Source organism: Oryx dammah, unplaced genomic scaffold, assembly GCF_014754425.2.
Source record: "Oryx dammah isolate SB20612 unplaced genomic scaffold, SCBI_Odam_1.1 HiC_scaffold_27, whole genome shotgun sequence".
Lineage (NCBI taxonomy): Eukaryota > Metazoa > Chordata > Mammalia > Artiodactyla > Bovidae > Oryx > Oryx dammah.
This window is the reverse complement of record NW_024070211.1, coordinates 38,699,663-38,714,196: the sequence shown is the minus strand read 5'-3', so window position 1 is coordinate 38,714,196 and position 14,534 is coordinate 38,699,663.

Here is a 14,534-nt window from a genome sequence, read left to right as displayed (position 1 = left end):
AGACCCAAGCCAGTGAATGATTATCATAGACACTCACTCACCTAAAGTGAGAGTCTTTATAGAAACTAAAAGAAAGCAAATTTATATTCCAGTCTGTACTATCAAATACTAAGCTACTCTGAGATACATGGTAACTGGGTTCTAGATCTGACCCTGCTGTGAACTCACTGGCACATGTCACTTAGGCCTTTTGGGTTCCAGCAGCATCTGTAAAAGTGAGAACCTCACATGCGGGAGCTCTTCCTTCTACCAATCACCCTATCTCTTTGGCTCTAACACTTCAAGACCATCACCATACAGTCCAGAGCACATAAGCAGGAATAGTAGAACAGCTAATGGGAAAAACCAACACTAACTCATCTAGCCTCTTAAGTCTCAGCCATTTTAAAAAAGACTTTTTCTTGATGTGGACCATTTTTAAAGTCTTTATTGAATGTGTTACACTATTGCTTCTGTATTATGCTTTTTTGTGTGGCCACGAAACATGTGGGATCTTAGCATCGCGACCAGGGATTGAACTTGCACCCCCTGTACACTGATCGAACCAGCACCCCCTGCACTGGAAGGCCAAGTCATAACCACTGGACTACCTCAGGAGGAGGAGGTACTGAGTAGTCCCTCATAGTCATTTTTGTTGAGGAGTTTTTGTTAATTATCCACCTTTATGAGCTTTAGCCAGTTTCTCTTGCTAGGCAGTTCCTCATTTTATTTCTAAGAAGAACTACACATCAGAAACCTTTTTGTTGCAAACCAGTGACCCTTGGGTTAACCAGCCTTCTGAGGTGTTTTGTTTGGTCCTAAAGAACTGTACTCAGCTTGAAAGTCAAGGTCACTGGGCAAGTGCTTTGTAGTGCAGGCAGCTGCCCCCTTCTTGTACTGATGATTCACGCTTGACCTCTGTAGACCTGAATTTTCATCCCTTACACTGAGATAAGCTTTGCTTTTACATAAATCAGGAAAAGCACACTGATGCACAGAATATTTTTTTAAAAATTATTTTCAAATAATTGGTATTTTTCTTTTCTCCCACAAAACTTCAGGGAACCATAAGTGCTTAGTGACAACACTAAGAAGGGAAATACACACACAGAGAGACTCAAACACACAAAAATAATTCTACTTTGATGATGTTATATAGAGTTTTGCACTTAGAAAAATCTCAAAAATAATCTCAATTTTTAGCCAATACATATGTTTCGGTTGTTTTGGTGAACAAAATCTTCTTTGAACTTTACAAAGATGTAGAAAATGGGATAGAGACTGTTAACTGGAGGAGAACAAAATCTTTCTGAAGCTTCAGAATCACCAAGGTCACCTTCTGGCCCCGAGTGAAAGTCGTTCAGTTGTGTTTGACTCTTTGCTACCCCGTGGACTATACAGTCCATGGAATTCTCCAGGCCAGAATACTGGAGTGGGTAGCTGTTCCTTTTTCCAGGGGATCTTCCCAACCCAGGGATTGAACCCAGGTCTCCTGCATTGTGGGTGGATTCTTTACCACCTGAGCCACAAGGGAAGACCAAGAATACTGGAGTGGGTAGCCTATCCCTTCACCAATGGATCTTCCCGACCCAGAAATTGAACCAGGGTCTCCTGCATTGCAGGAAGATTCTTTACCAACTGAGCTATCAGGGAATCCCAGAATCCCTGATATCTGGCCCTGGAATCATGATATTAATATTATTCTCTTTGGAAGTTTAATCATGACTCTCTTGTTTCTCTAAATTTTTACCCTTCACTCCCACTTCTTAATTCTGAGTATTCTGCACACAGAGAACCTTATTCTATGAAATGAGTTACTCCAAATTCTGTACACAATATAGCTGCCTCAGTTCCTTTGAAAGTGAAAGTGAAGTTGCTCAGTAGTGTCCAACTCTTTGTGACCCCATGGACTGTAGCCCACCAGGCTCCTCTGTCCATGGGATTTCCCAGGCAAGAGTACTGGAGTGGGTTGCCATTTCCTTCTCCAGGGGATCTTTAGTTCCTTTACTTGGTTACAATTGTTCACTATAAGCTTGTGTCTGTGTAGATTTCAGGACTTAGATATCTTTAGGGATTAATTTCCCTCCTTTCTGTGGAACCAGCACAGAGAAGTCCAAATGTTCTCCTGGGCTAATTAACTACTTTGGGAGCCTGGCATCTCAGAGTAGAAAGAATTGTTAAAGGTCATGTAGTCTAACCATTCATTAGACAGTTAAACCTCATCTGTTATTTCATGTTGGTAGTTAAAATATGGCATGTTTATTTATCTTTACTGAAAAAGGACCGATGCTGAAGCTGAAACTCCAATACTTTGGCCACCTGATGTGAGGAACTGACTAATTAGAAAAGACCCTGGTGTGGGGAAGGATTGAAAGCAGGAGGAGAAGGGGACGACAGATGAGACAGTTGGATAGCATTACCGACTCAGTGGACATGAGTCTGAGCAAGCTCTGGAAGTTGGTGATGGATAGGGAAGCCTGGCGTGTGATAGTCATGGGGTTGCAAAGAGTCAGACATGACTGAGTGACTGAACAGACTGAATGACTGAAAAAGAACTCTGGTAAAGCATGCCACACCATATCAAGGCAGCCTTGTTAAGTCTTACTGTGAGCTCACATCACTTCCTGTTTCTACTCATATTGTCAGTTCTATACTTGGGAATGTACCTAAAGTGACATTTCTTAATACATTTTGATGTCCCTGCATTACTGCCTGTTTCTGCACCCTAGAAATTTCTAATCCCTTCAAGTCATTGCTTCACTAATTTGATGGTTCTTTGGTAAATTTGGTCCAATCAATTTATGCCAAAGGATAATGCCCAACTCAGGCAGCCCTAGTGGTAAAGAACCCTCCTGCCAATGCAGGAGACATAAGAGACTTGGGTTTGATCCCTGGATCAGGAAGCTCCTCTGGAGGAGGGCATGGTAACCCAGTCCAATATTATTGCCTGGAGAATCTCATGGACAGAGGAGCCGGTGGGGCTACAGTCCACGTGGTCACAAAGAGTCAGACGCTGAAGTGACCCAGATTGCATGCACAATACCCAGTGCAGAACAGGACGCTTTCTACAGCTTTAGTTCCTGGACAGAAATTCCAGCTTCGTCCTGGATGTACTAATATCTAAATCACATTTCTGGGCAAGGGCTCATCCTTAACAGTTCTGTGAAACACTGGGGGGATTAATGAAGCCAGACACAGCTGTTAAAAGTTTCCTTCCTGGAGAAATTTGCCTGAGATTCATATCTCTTTCCCAACTCTTAAAAACTGAACAAAACTATTAACAAAATGAAAATGAAAATCTGGTTCATTTACATTTCAGGCTAAAGATTTTATTCAGTTTTTTTAATATCTGCAATTTCTTCATAATATTTAATTTAGATTTAAGTAATGTACTTGGTTTTATTTGTGTGTGTTGCAGATATTTTTACCTGCTGAAATGCTTTGATTATTATTAGATATTCTATTCTAGAATTTTGTAGGAATGTCACTTCCATTTTCTACCCATTTTATCCCCATCCTCCCAGACTAGCCCAGAGCAGTTGTATGTGGAGATAGCTGACTAGGTTTTTCAGGCTAACTTGGTTTCTTATTCTTAGCATACTCATGGCTCACAGCCATGGCCAGGTTGCAGTCAAACTGAACATTTGGAAGCTGGTGGAGTGCAGGATGGGCTGTACCAAGGAGACACGGGAGAGTTCATGCTCTGCAGGTTCACAGAACTCACAAGAGAAAAAGAATTCTAACTATGTATGTTGTGTACGTCCTCAGTCATGTCTGACTCTTTGCAATCCCGTGGACAGTGGCCCAGAAGGCTCTTCTGTCCATGGGGTTTCCCAAGCAAGAATACTGGAGGGAGTTGCCAGTTCCTTCTCCAGGGGATCGTCCTGACCCAGGGATCGAGCCCATGTCTTCTCCATCCCCTGCATTGGTAAGTGGATTCTTTACCATTGCACCACCCAGGAAGCCTAACAATGCATGGTAACAGATGTTAACTAAACAGTGTGGTGATCACAGGCCAACAGTATATACAAAATATATTCCTTAATTAAAAAAAAATAATTCAGGAAACCCAGTATCTTCAGAAAGCAGAGAGAAAGCAACGAATCTACCCTCATATTATTTCAAACTCATCATCATATTAATCAGGTTGGGCCCTGAATAAACGACTTCTTCCCCCTCCCCCACCCTGCCTCCAACCCCCACTCTTCCCTACCCCCACCCCAGCAAACATTTCCAGAAATGCTAGTACTCCCCTTCTGCTACCAGCTTATCAGGGGTTGAAAGTTGTGTGGCAGGAAAGTATCTTCATCTCTGTGTCACCACAGTTGCCTTAGAAATTGCAAAAATTTAGAAATTCACCCACATACACATGAGAATTTGTCAACAGATTTGGATTCTGGGGACTTTGGGTGCATCTGAAACAGATGAGGGGGGGTTAATATGTGTCCATTCCTCATGAGTTTCTGTTCTAGCCTATTCACAGATGATCTCATTTCATCTGCACAAAAGACCTGCAAAGCAGTTACTGTTAGTCTCATTTTACAGATTATGTAGTTGAGGTTCAGAAAGGTGAAAAAAAATTATCCAGAATATCCCATTACAGCTACTAAGGTTATGAATAATGGTGTTCTCATGGGGTCATGTTCCACCTCCCTGGAAAGCTATGCTTTTTTTTTTTTTTTTCTCTTCTAATTGCACTAAATTACCATGAATTCTATTTTTTCTAAGAATATGTCCTTTATACAACAACGACAACAAAAAGGAAGGAGTATCACATGTTTTAAGGGAAAACAAAAACAAACAAACAAGACACGGTGAAATCTCTCACCCCAGATCAGGAGCCTGCAAACTTTTTCTCTAAAGGGCTAGATAAATATTTTAGGCTTTGCAGAGTACGTGATCTCTGTGACACCTCTGAAACACAGCCATGGTGGGATGAAAGCAGCAATAGACAAGAGAGAAACAAATGAAAGCACCTGAAAAGCTTTAGTCACAAAAACACTTTTTAAAAGCTTTATTTACAAAAGCAGGTGTGGATTTGAACCTCTCCTGGGGGATCCATAAAGTCCTGAAGAACTGGGTTGCCCACGAAGACCTCTTTTCTCCCTGTCACTGTGCTATGCGGCCATGCAAAAGCATGGGAGATCACCTTTTTAGGTGGGTCAGGATATCTGATGTGATACATCTGATGAGAAGAGCCAACTCATCAGAAAAGTCCCTGATGCTGGGAAAGACTGAAGGCCAAAGGAGAAGAGGGTGTCAGAGGTTGAGATGGTTGAATAGCAGCCGGGGTCCAGCCCCGGTGGATCCAGGGAATTCGAAGCGTGGATGGCGTTGGTGAGGAAAGACTTATTTGTTTATTAATATAAGATTAGATTAAGAAACAATAGTATAGTAGGAAGATTAAGTGGAGAAAGAGGGCTGAATAACTTGGATTACGCGGAAGACCAGTAAAATTCCAGACAAGGAATTTGCACCATCTACTGTGGGCCACCGGCGCTCGCTTTAATATCTAAGGGTGCCTCACCTTAGGCTCCCTTTTGTGCGGGTCTTAACAGCCAGGGCAAGTAAGTAGACTTGGCGAGCCTCCGCACTCCAGATGGGAATTCAGCCTGAAATTAAAGTAAAAAGGAAAAGGAGTGAGAGGGAGAAAAAAAGAGAGAGAGAGAGGGGGGAAACCAGTCCAGTGACTGGCTCCGGCTCCTATTGTTTAGAAGGCCTTATATACCTTTTAGATTGTACATAGAGATCAATGGGTAATACAAAATTATGCAGTGTTAGCAGCCCAGACTCTTATCAAAACCAGGCTTTTCTCACTGCATACCTAATTGTATACACAAGTCTTAGGTGATTTACATCATCTTCTGGCCAAAAAGGGCCAATTAACATTTTACAGCCTTTTTTCTGATAAGGGTTTGTCAACCAGAAGACTTATTTGTGTTGATCTTCCCAAGGTTTGGTGCCACTCTCAGAAAGTACTAAATAAAGTTACATTCTTACATAGCAAGGACACAAGAGGAGTGCAAAGAGAAGTAATTAACTCAAAAGTCTAGTGTTGCTAACATCAGAACTACTATATATCTTTTTCCCATATCCCGTTTACATTGATTAACATCCTCCCAGGTGCCTAAAAGATAAAGAATATGGAGGCCTGGCAGCAATCATTGAGTCAACAGTGAAATCCCATCACCAATATAATTTTTAACTCTTTAGAAAAGGCTCTGTATCTTTAAGATGCTTTTAAGCTTTGTGCCTCTCGCGGTTGGGGGCTGCAAGCAATTCACAAGCTGTAAGAGGTCCAGGGAACCTGTTAGGCAAGCTAGAGAGCAATCAGAGGGGGTTAACTGACACATCCCTTTCAAATGCAGAAGACTAAAGCCCTGAGTTGACTTTTTTCTAGAGAATATCAGAAAAGTGGAAAAGCAGAGTACAAAAGCTGGCAGATTTTTATTTGGGGGGGGGGGGGGTGGATGTTCAGGAAATGCCAGGGGGAACTCCTGAAATCTGATCACGGCCTTGCATATGTCAGCTTCCTCCCTCATGACCTTGTCACGGGTGGGATTCCTCACACTGGCTCCCGGCAAATAGCATTACTGACTCAAGGGACGTGAACTTGGGCAAACTCTGGGAGGTAGTGAGGGACAGGGTGGCCTGTTGTGCTGCAGAGCCTGGGGTCAAAAGAGTCGGACATGACTTAGTGACTCAACAACAGGATAGCTGAAAGGTCTGACCTGTTTTGCACAAGTCAAGAGAAGCAAAACAGAATTTGCTTCTTCAGTTGTTCAATATGTGCTCTTCATAGATGGCAAACATGTTTTCCAAACTTAACGTGAATAATATTTTTTGACAGTTTGTTGAGGAAAACAACTAAATCAAGAATGAACATAATGTTTTCTAGTTGATTTCAACAGTACTTTACCCTAATCGGAAATTATGTGCATAACTGCAGGTAGTCTGAAGGTAAACTGCAGGTAATACCTTCATAGTATTTTGTCCCTGTCTCTTAGATAACTTTATTTTCCCTTATTCTTATTCTATTTTCAATTAAGCTTAACAAGGAAGAATAATTTGGGAGAAAAATAAAAATCATGAACTCTACTTTTTTATTTTCAGTTTAGAAATAACATCTGTACAATGTTTTCACCCAGAACAAATACATTTTTAAAATAATTAATTAATCCTGAGAGGGAAAACAGTGGAACAATAAGTAACTGTGATTGTGTGGCAAGTTGACATTTAAAAGATTTAAATTTAAAATTATATTTTTGAAAGGATATTATTTCTTTACTGTGTTAATTGAACTACCTCCAAGGAACAGCTCAAAGAAGAGTCAAATTAAGTTTATCAATGTTTTCTAAAATATCTATGAATGTTACTAACTCTCTTTCCTTGTAATAGGTACAACCACACTTACAACAGACATAAGCCAGCAACTATTAAATCTTGCTCTCTCTTAACAGATCAACAGTGAATTAGGGCTCTTCTGCTGGCTCAGTTCAGTTCAGTTGCCCAGTCGTGTCTGACTCTTGGCAACCCCATGAATCGCAGCACGCCAGGCCTCCCTGTCCATCACCAACTCCTGGAGTTCACTCAGACTCACGTCCATCGAGTTGGTCATGCCATCCAGTCATCTCATCTGCTGTCGCCCCCTTTTCCTTCTGCCCCCAATCCCTCCCAGCGTCAGAGTCTTTTCCAATGAGTCAAGTCTTCACATGAGGTGGCCAAAGTACTGGAGTTTCAGCTTTAGCATCATTCCTTCCAAAGAAATCCCAGGGCTCATCTCCTTTAGAATGGACTGGTTGGATCTCCTTGCAGTCCAAGGGACTCTCAAGAGTCTTCTCCAACACCACAGTTCAAAAGCATCAATTCTTCAGAGCTCAGCCTTCTTCACAGTCCAACTCTCACATCCATACATGACCACAGGAAAAACCATAGCCTTGACTAGACAGACCTTTGTTGGCAAAGTAATGTCTCTGCTTTTGAATATGCTATCTAGGTTGGTCATAACTTTCCTTCCAAGGAGCAAGCATCTTTTAATTTCATGGCTGTGGTCACCATCTGCAGTGATTTTGAAGCCCAAAAAAATAAAGTCTGTCACTGTTTCCACTGTTTCTATTTCCCATGAACTGATGGGACCAGATGCCATGATCTTAGTTTTCTGAATGTTGAGCTTTAAGGCAACTTTTTCACTCTCCTCTTTCACTTTCATCAAGAGGCTTTTTAGTTCCCCTTCACTTTCTGCCATAAGGGTGGTTCATCTGCATATCTGAGGTGATTGATATTTCTCCCAGCAATCTTGATTCCAGCTTGTTCTTTTTCCAGCCCAGTGTTTCTCATGATGTACTCTGCATATAAGTTAAATAAGCAGGGTGACAGTATACAGCCTTGACGTACTCCTTTTCCTGTTTGGAACCTCAGTGATAAAGAATCTGCCTGCCAGTGCAGGCAACCTGGGTTTGATTCCTGGGTTGGCAGATCCCCTGGAGAAGGAAATGGAACCCACTCCAGCATTCTTGCCTGGGAAATCCTATGGACAGAGGAGCCTGGTGGGCTACAGTGCATGGGGTCGCAAAGAGTCAGACACAACTGAGCAACCTAAGAACAGAACAGAAATTCAGAAAATAAACAAGAATTACAAGCATACATTGATTTGATAACCCACAGTAGGAGACAATTCCGTAAAATCTATCTGGAGATGAACATCATTCTTTTCACAAACCACAGTTAAAGTTCTTCCAAAATTAGATAAGTTACACAAGAAGAATGGATGGCCATATTTTCTGTTTTCCTAGAAAATTTTTAGTGTTTGATAGGCCAGCCAATGGAGATATTTCATAGAAGATTTTGGTAAGGGTCTAATTGAGTTTTTCTGGGGCTATCAGTTGACTGTTCTGGATTTTCCCAATCATCATCATAAACTTTTTTAACTGATTTTTTTTGTGTGATATTTTATACACTTGCAAAGGAAATAATAAGCTCTCCATAGATATGTCTTCCAGTTTTACAAAGCATTTAAATTAACCAGCATATTTAGCTGTTGATCTGCTAAAGAATTTCCTGTAGCTTTTATCACTTCAGTTCAGTTCAGTTGCTCAGTCATGTCCAACTCTTTGTGACTCCATGAACTGCAGCACGCCAGGCCTCTCTGTCCATCACCAACTCCCAAAGTCCACCCAAACTCATGACCATTGAGTCAGTGATGCCATCCAACCATCTCATCCTCTGTTGTCCCCTTCTCCTCCTGCCCTCAATCTTTCCCAGCATCAGAGTCTTTTCAAATGAGTCAGCTCTTCACATCAGGTGGCCAAAGGATTGGAGTTTCAGCTTCAACATCAGTCCTTCCAATGAACACCCAGGACTGATCTCCTTTAGGATGGACTGGTTGAATCACTTTTATAGTAATGTTTAAAATCTATGAATTTGTTTACTTTTTAAAGAGTCAAAAGAGGAGCTAGAAATAAAAACCTCTTTGATTCCTTAGCATCCCAAAGTCATGAATTATTCCAAAATCATCAGTGTATATGTTTAGCCTTACTACTTAACACATTAATATGCTTTACAGAGTGACACAAATTTGGCTAAATTAAACAAAATATGCTTTTCATGAAGAACTGGATACTATAAGAAAGTATAGAATAGTTATTGTATATTACTATTACTGCCTTTTTCATTTTTATAGTGGTGGTGGTTTAGACACTAAGTCGTGTCCGACTCTTATGACCCCAAGGACTGTATAGCCCGCTAGTTTCCTCCGTCCATGTGATTTCCCAGGCAAGAATACTGGAGTGGGTTGCCATTTCCTTCTCCACATTTTTATAGGAAGCCCCGTCAGTAAATAATATTAATTTAGGATCGGGTAAAGGAAGCTTCAAAAGCTCTGTTTTGTGACTGGACACAAATTGAACAAACATAGTCATAACATTCTCTTTCACTGGATAAGATTAGTAAGATTGGTTGTTACACTAGTTATGTGAAAACAGTTAAACAGTTATATGAAAAAGAAAAAGTAAAAGTATTTCATAATGTTGAAACAAATGCAAAAGAATAACTACTAGAAAGAAGCAGGTAAAATGATTCTAGGATGATTCTTTGTATGCTGATATTAGTTCATGATCCCACCATCCAGTGTGGGAAAAACCTTTTGTAGCTTTCACATGACTTGTCACATCTAAAATTATGATTTAATTAGTCTACTTTTAGCATCCACCTACATTGGCTAGAATAAAATTTAAAAGGGTAGGCTTTCCACCTATTTTGTGCAATAATTATTCTAAACACCTAGGGCAGTTATTTGGCAAAGAATAGTAAGAACATTCAATAAGAATAAACCTTTCTTTCTGAATCATAGTAGTAAAAGGATAAAGTTTAAGAATTTTAGAAATTAGATGTTAACTAGGGTGAGACTATGGGAAATATTATTCAATTATTTTAGCTGTTGCTTTATGTTCTTGTCCTCTAAGAAAAGGTAATTTGATGATAGGGGTCTGAAACAGATTTCTCTATGGAGTAATAATTCTCTTTTTGTAATCTGCACATAGAAGAACAGTTAATATATCGGTAAAACTAAATAACTTGAAAGAACAACAGAAAGTACAACATACTATTTCCTCATATCTTAATTTTTAGTTTTTTAAGAAAGGATCATAAAACCTGTCTGGCTATTTTTGTATTTTCTGACACTTGTTTCTCTCTTTTTAGAGATGAATAGAATTTTATGTGATAAAGATAAGTATCTTCCAAAGCCTCTGGTATCTCCAAACTGAACATCTTCATTTTGTAGAAAAAGTAAACCAGAGAGATTTCTTGAGTTATTTACTGTCATAGAGCTAATTAAAATACTAAATTTCTTTTAATCATAAATTATATCATTATATATAACTCAAATGTTCAGATATATATTATCATATATTCTATTGGATTTTAGTATGCAGCTTTGTTTAATTTTAGAATTCAATATTATTCTTTTCTGTTGTAGCAGGCAATTTTAAAAAAAATTTTCCTGTTAAAAATGAAAAAAATCTTTGCTACTTTTTGAGAATGAGGCCAATTATATTTTTTCATTTTCCTTAGAACAAAATGTACACTTCCTGTTGTTGAGGTTGAATTACATAACGATTCAGTTAATAATGACATACAAGAAGCTCTTAGAACAAAAAGGAATAAACAATTGAGAAAAAATTTGCTCTAGGCTATGATGGCTGCTACTTCTAAGTCGCTTCAGTTGTGTCCGACTCTGTGCGACCCCATAGACGGCAGCCCACCAGGCTCCCCGGTCCCTGGGATTCTCCAGGCAAGAACACTGGAGTGGGTTGCCATTGCCTTCTCCAATGTGTGAAAGTGAAAAGGGAAAGTGAAGTCGCTCAGTCGTGTCCGACTCCTAGCGACCCCATGGACTGCAGCCCACCAGACTCCTCCGTCCATGGGGTTTGCCAGGCAAGAGTACTGGAGTGGGTTGATTAGATTTTTCTTATTCATGTTTTGTATATAGGATATGTATGACAACAGCACAAAGAAATGAAGAGGGAAATATGAATCAAGATCTGTTTTTGATGTTTACTGGCTTATGTGTTTATTTTGTTTAGGACTTAATATTTTAAGAAGACTTCTTTAAAAAAAAAAAAACAGTCTGCTATAATTCCCAGTTTTACCATTAATGACTGTTTAGTAAATAAAGACAATGACTAAAATTTTTCAAGTAAAAAAATTCACCAGTCTTGCTTCCTGAGTAATTTTTAATATCTTTTTCTTGGTTTAATTAAATTATTTGACATCAGACATTTAAAATATATTATGCTTTAAGAAGGGCTTCCCTAGTGGCTCAGACGGTAAAGAATCTGTCTATAATGTGGGAGACCTGGGTTTGATTCCTGGTTTGGGAAGATCCCTGGAGGAGGGCATGGCAACCTACTCCAGTGTTCTTGCCTGGAGAATCCCCATGAACAGGGCACCTGGCGGGCTATAGTCCATGGGGTCACAAGAAGTCAGACACAACTGAATAACTAAGCACAACACAGAGAAAAGTTTAGCAATTTTAAAACAGAAAGAATAATCTTGTACTTTAAATGTAAGTTTATTTTCTCCTCTGCTATTCTGAGGTAGAATTCTTTTCCAGTAAATACATATTTTATCACAGAATGTATTTAGAATTTGGATAACTTAAAGTGCATATGATGCAATTTACTTCGTCCTCTTTTTCTTATTACCATGAAATTGAAAATTTTACTTCATAAAAGGAGAGATACTTTATACATTTTATACAGTCTGCATTTCACAACTGCTCTCATAAATCAATCAAACATGAATTGCCTTTAAGTTATCTCCTGTTCTTAGCATGATTACAATAAATACATTAAAACAATGAATTCTCATATTAAATATGCAGACGGCTTGTAAGACCTTGATAGAAGACAATTTGGGGTTCCCTGATAGCTCAGTTGGTAAAGAATCCACCTGCAATGCAGGAGACCCTGGTTTGATCCCTGGGTTGGAAAGATCCTGTGGAGAAGGGAAAGGCTACCCACTCCAGTATTCTGACCTGGAGAATTCCATGGACTTATTGTCCATGTGGTCACGAAGAGTCAAACACAACTGAGTGACTTCACTAGACTAGTGATGGAAAGGGTTGCCTTTGCCTCAACTGATTAATATTCAGGCTAATACTGCTTTGTATGTTTATATCAAGCTCCCTTGAGAACCTTGGTACCTTTCTGTGACCAGTGTTAGGGAACTGCAGCTGCTTCTTCTTGAAACAAACTCAATTACAAAGTTTCATGGTATACAGCCTATGATTTTTAGAGTAAAAATATAATTTGTTAGCTTTAAATATTTTATTCTCAGGAGGCCTTAAAAATACTTCAGGAAAGATTACAGTTACTAGGAACTTCATTATTTGATACATATCTTTGGGAAAATAAACATTGATCCAAAGTTTCAAATAATGAAACAATCGGTTGGGAGAAAGTTTGCCACATCCTTTTGGGAAAGCCTGCTTATAAGCCTTTAGAGAATAGACCCTCGTGATTCAAGCTTTTCACATTTTCTTGCCAACATACTTAGTATTATATGCTTTATTTGACAGTGCTTCAATTCCCCATTTTATATCCTGAATTGTTTCCTAAAAGACTGTTGTTACTCTTGATGCTTTTCCCCAAGAGCTTAGAGGAAAAGCTTAAATGCCCTAGTAGCACATTTGGAATATGCAGGATAAGAACAGATTATATCATTGCTAACCTCTGTGCCCAATGTCTCTATACTACTTGTTTTTTTCTGTTCATACAGTAATAAAATCTTTCCCCATGATTTCCTAACTAATATAAGTTGATGCCCTCCAGTTTCAGTTTCCTGAAAAGTTATACTTACAAGGAAATCGACTCAGCTTTAAAGTTTGCAGGTTAGAAGGTTGAGGGTAATGGCGAAATTTAAAAAGCAACATGAATAACCAACTAATTCTCCAGGATCTAAAAAGCAAACCAATAAATCGCTGTTAAGATTCAAATGAAACAATTTCATCTTCAGACAACCGTTTAGAAACCTTCAAAACAGAGCCCCAAACTGCGATCAGCTTCTAGACCAGGTTGTGAATTTGTCAAAGCCCAGTTTTAGTGCATTCTCATTGCCAGTGCTTCACAGTGCCCCCCCAGCCCACTGTTCACAGACTAATCCCCAGTTGTCCAGAACTTTCCATGTGATATCCACCTCATTCTTTTTCTTTTTGGCCCAGTGCCATGAGCTAATGTTTCCAGAATTTATCACATCAGGATTTATCAGGCCCGTGTTTTGTTCTCTCAGGATCTTTTCATGATAAATTAGCAAGTGGTACTGGGAAATTCATCTACACTGAGCTGTAGAGGGAAAGCAATTTCATTATGTCCTGTGGCTAGTAGATCAAATATTTGTAGTTTAAAGGGTATTATGAGATTCACAATACCTTAAACTAGTAGTCTTCAAATATTTATCTTTTTAAAATTATCATCATCTAGTGATCAAACCGTGTTTTCAAATAAAATTTTCTGTAAAATAGGTACAAGTGAAAACACTCCCATTCAAGTAGGGGATAGGACAGGGATACTCCATTTTCTCCTCTTCCCTGTTCTCTGAGTGGCCTCAGAGCATCTCTGAGGAATTTCTGCAGTTCCACAAACACAGCCTGCAAATGATCCTATTAATGCAGGGGGATAACTGCTTGTAAGAATGTCAGGTACATGTCTAGCACTTTGAAATCAGTGGTTTTTAACAGGGCTGATTCTGCTCGCCATGGGGACTTTGGAAAATATCTGAACACAGTTGTCATAACTGGGAGAGGAAGGAAGCAGGTGCTACTGGCATCTAGTGGGCAGCAGACAGGACGTTGTTAAACATCCTACAATGTTCCAGCCTAAAATGTCACAATAGTACTGAGATTGAGAACGCCTGCTCACAGAGAGTAGGGCACCAGAAGCTGCTGGGAGTTGGGGGAGGAAACAGGGACTATAGGGGAGGAGGGAAGACTCCAGTTCCTGGAATCAGGGACTTAACTAGAGAGCAACTTAGGCTTGCTCAGGGTTGGGGAAGGTAGA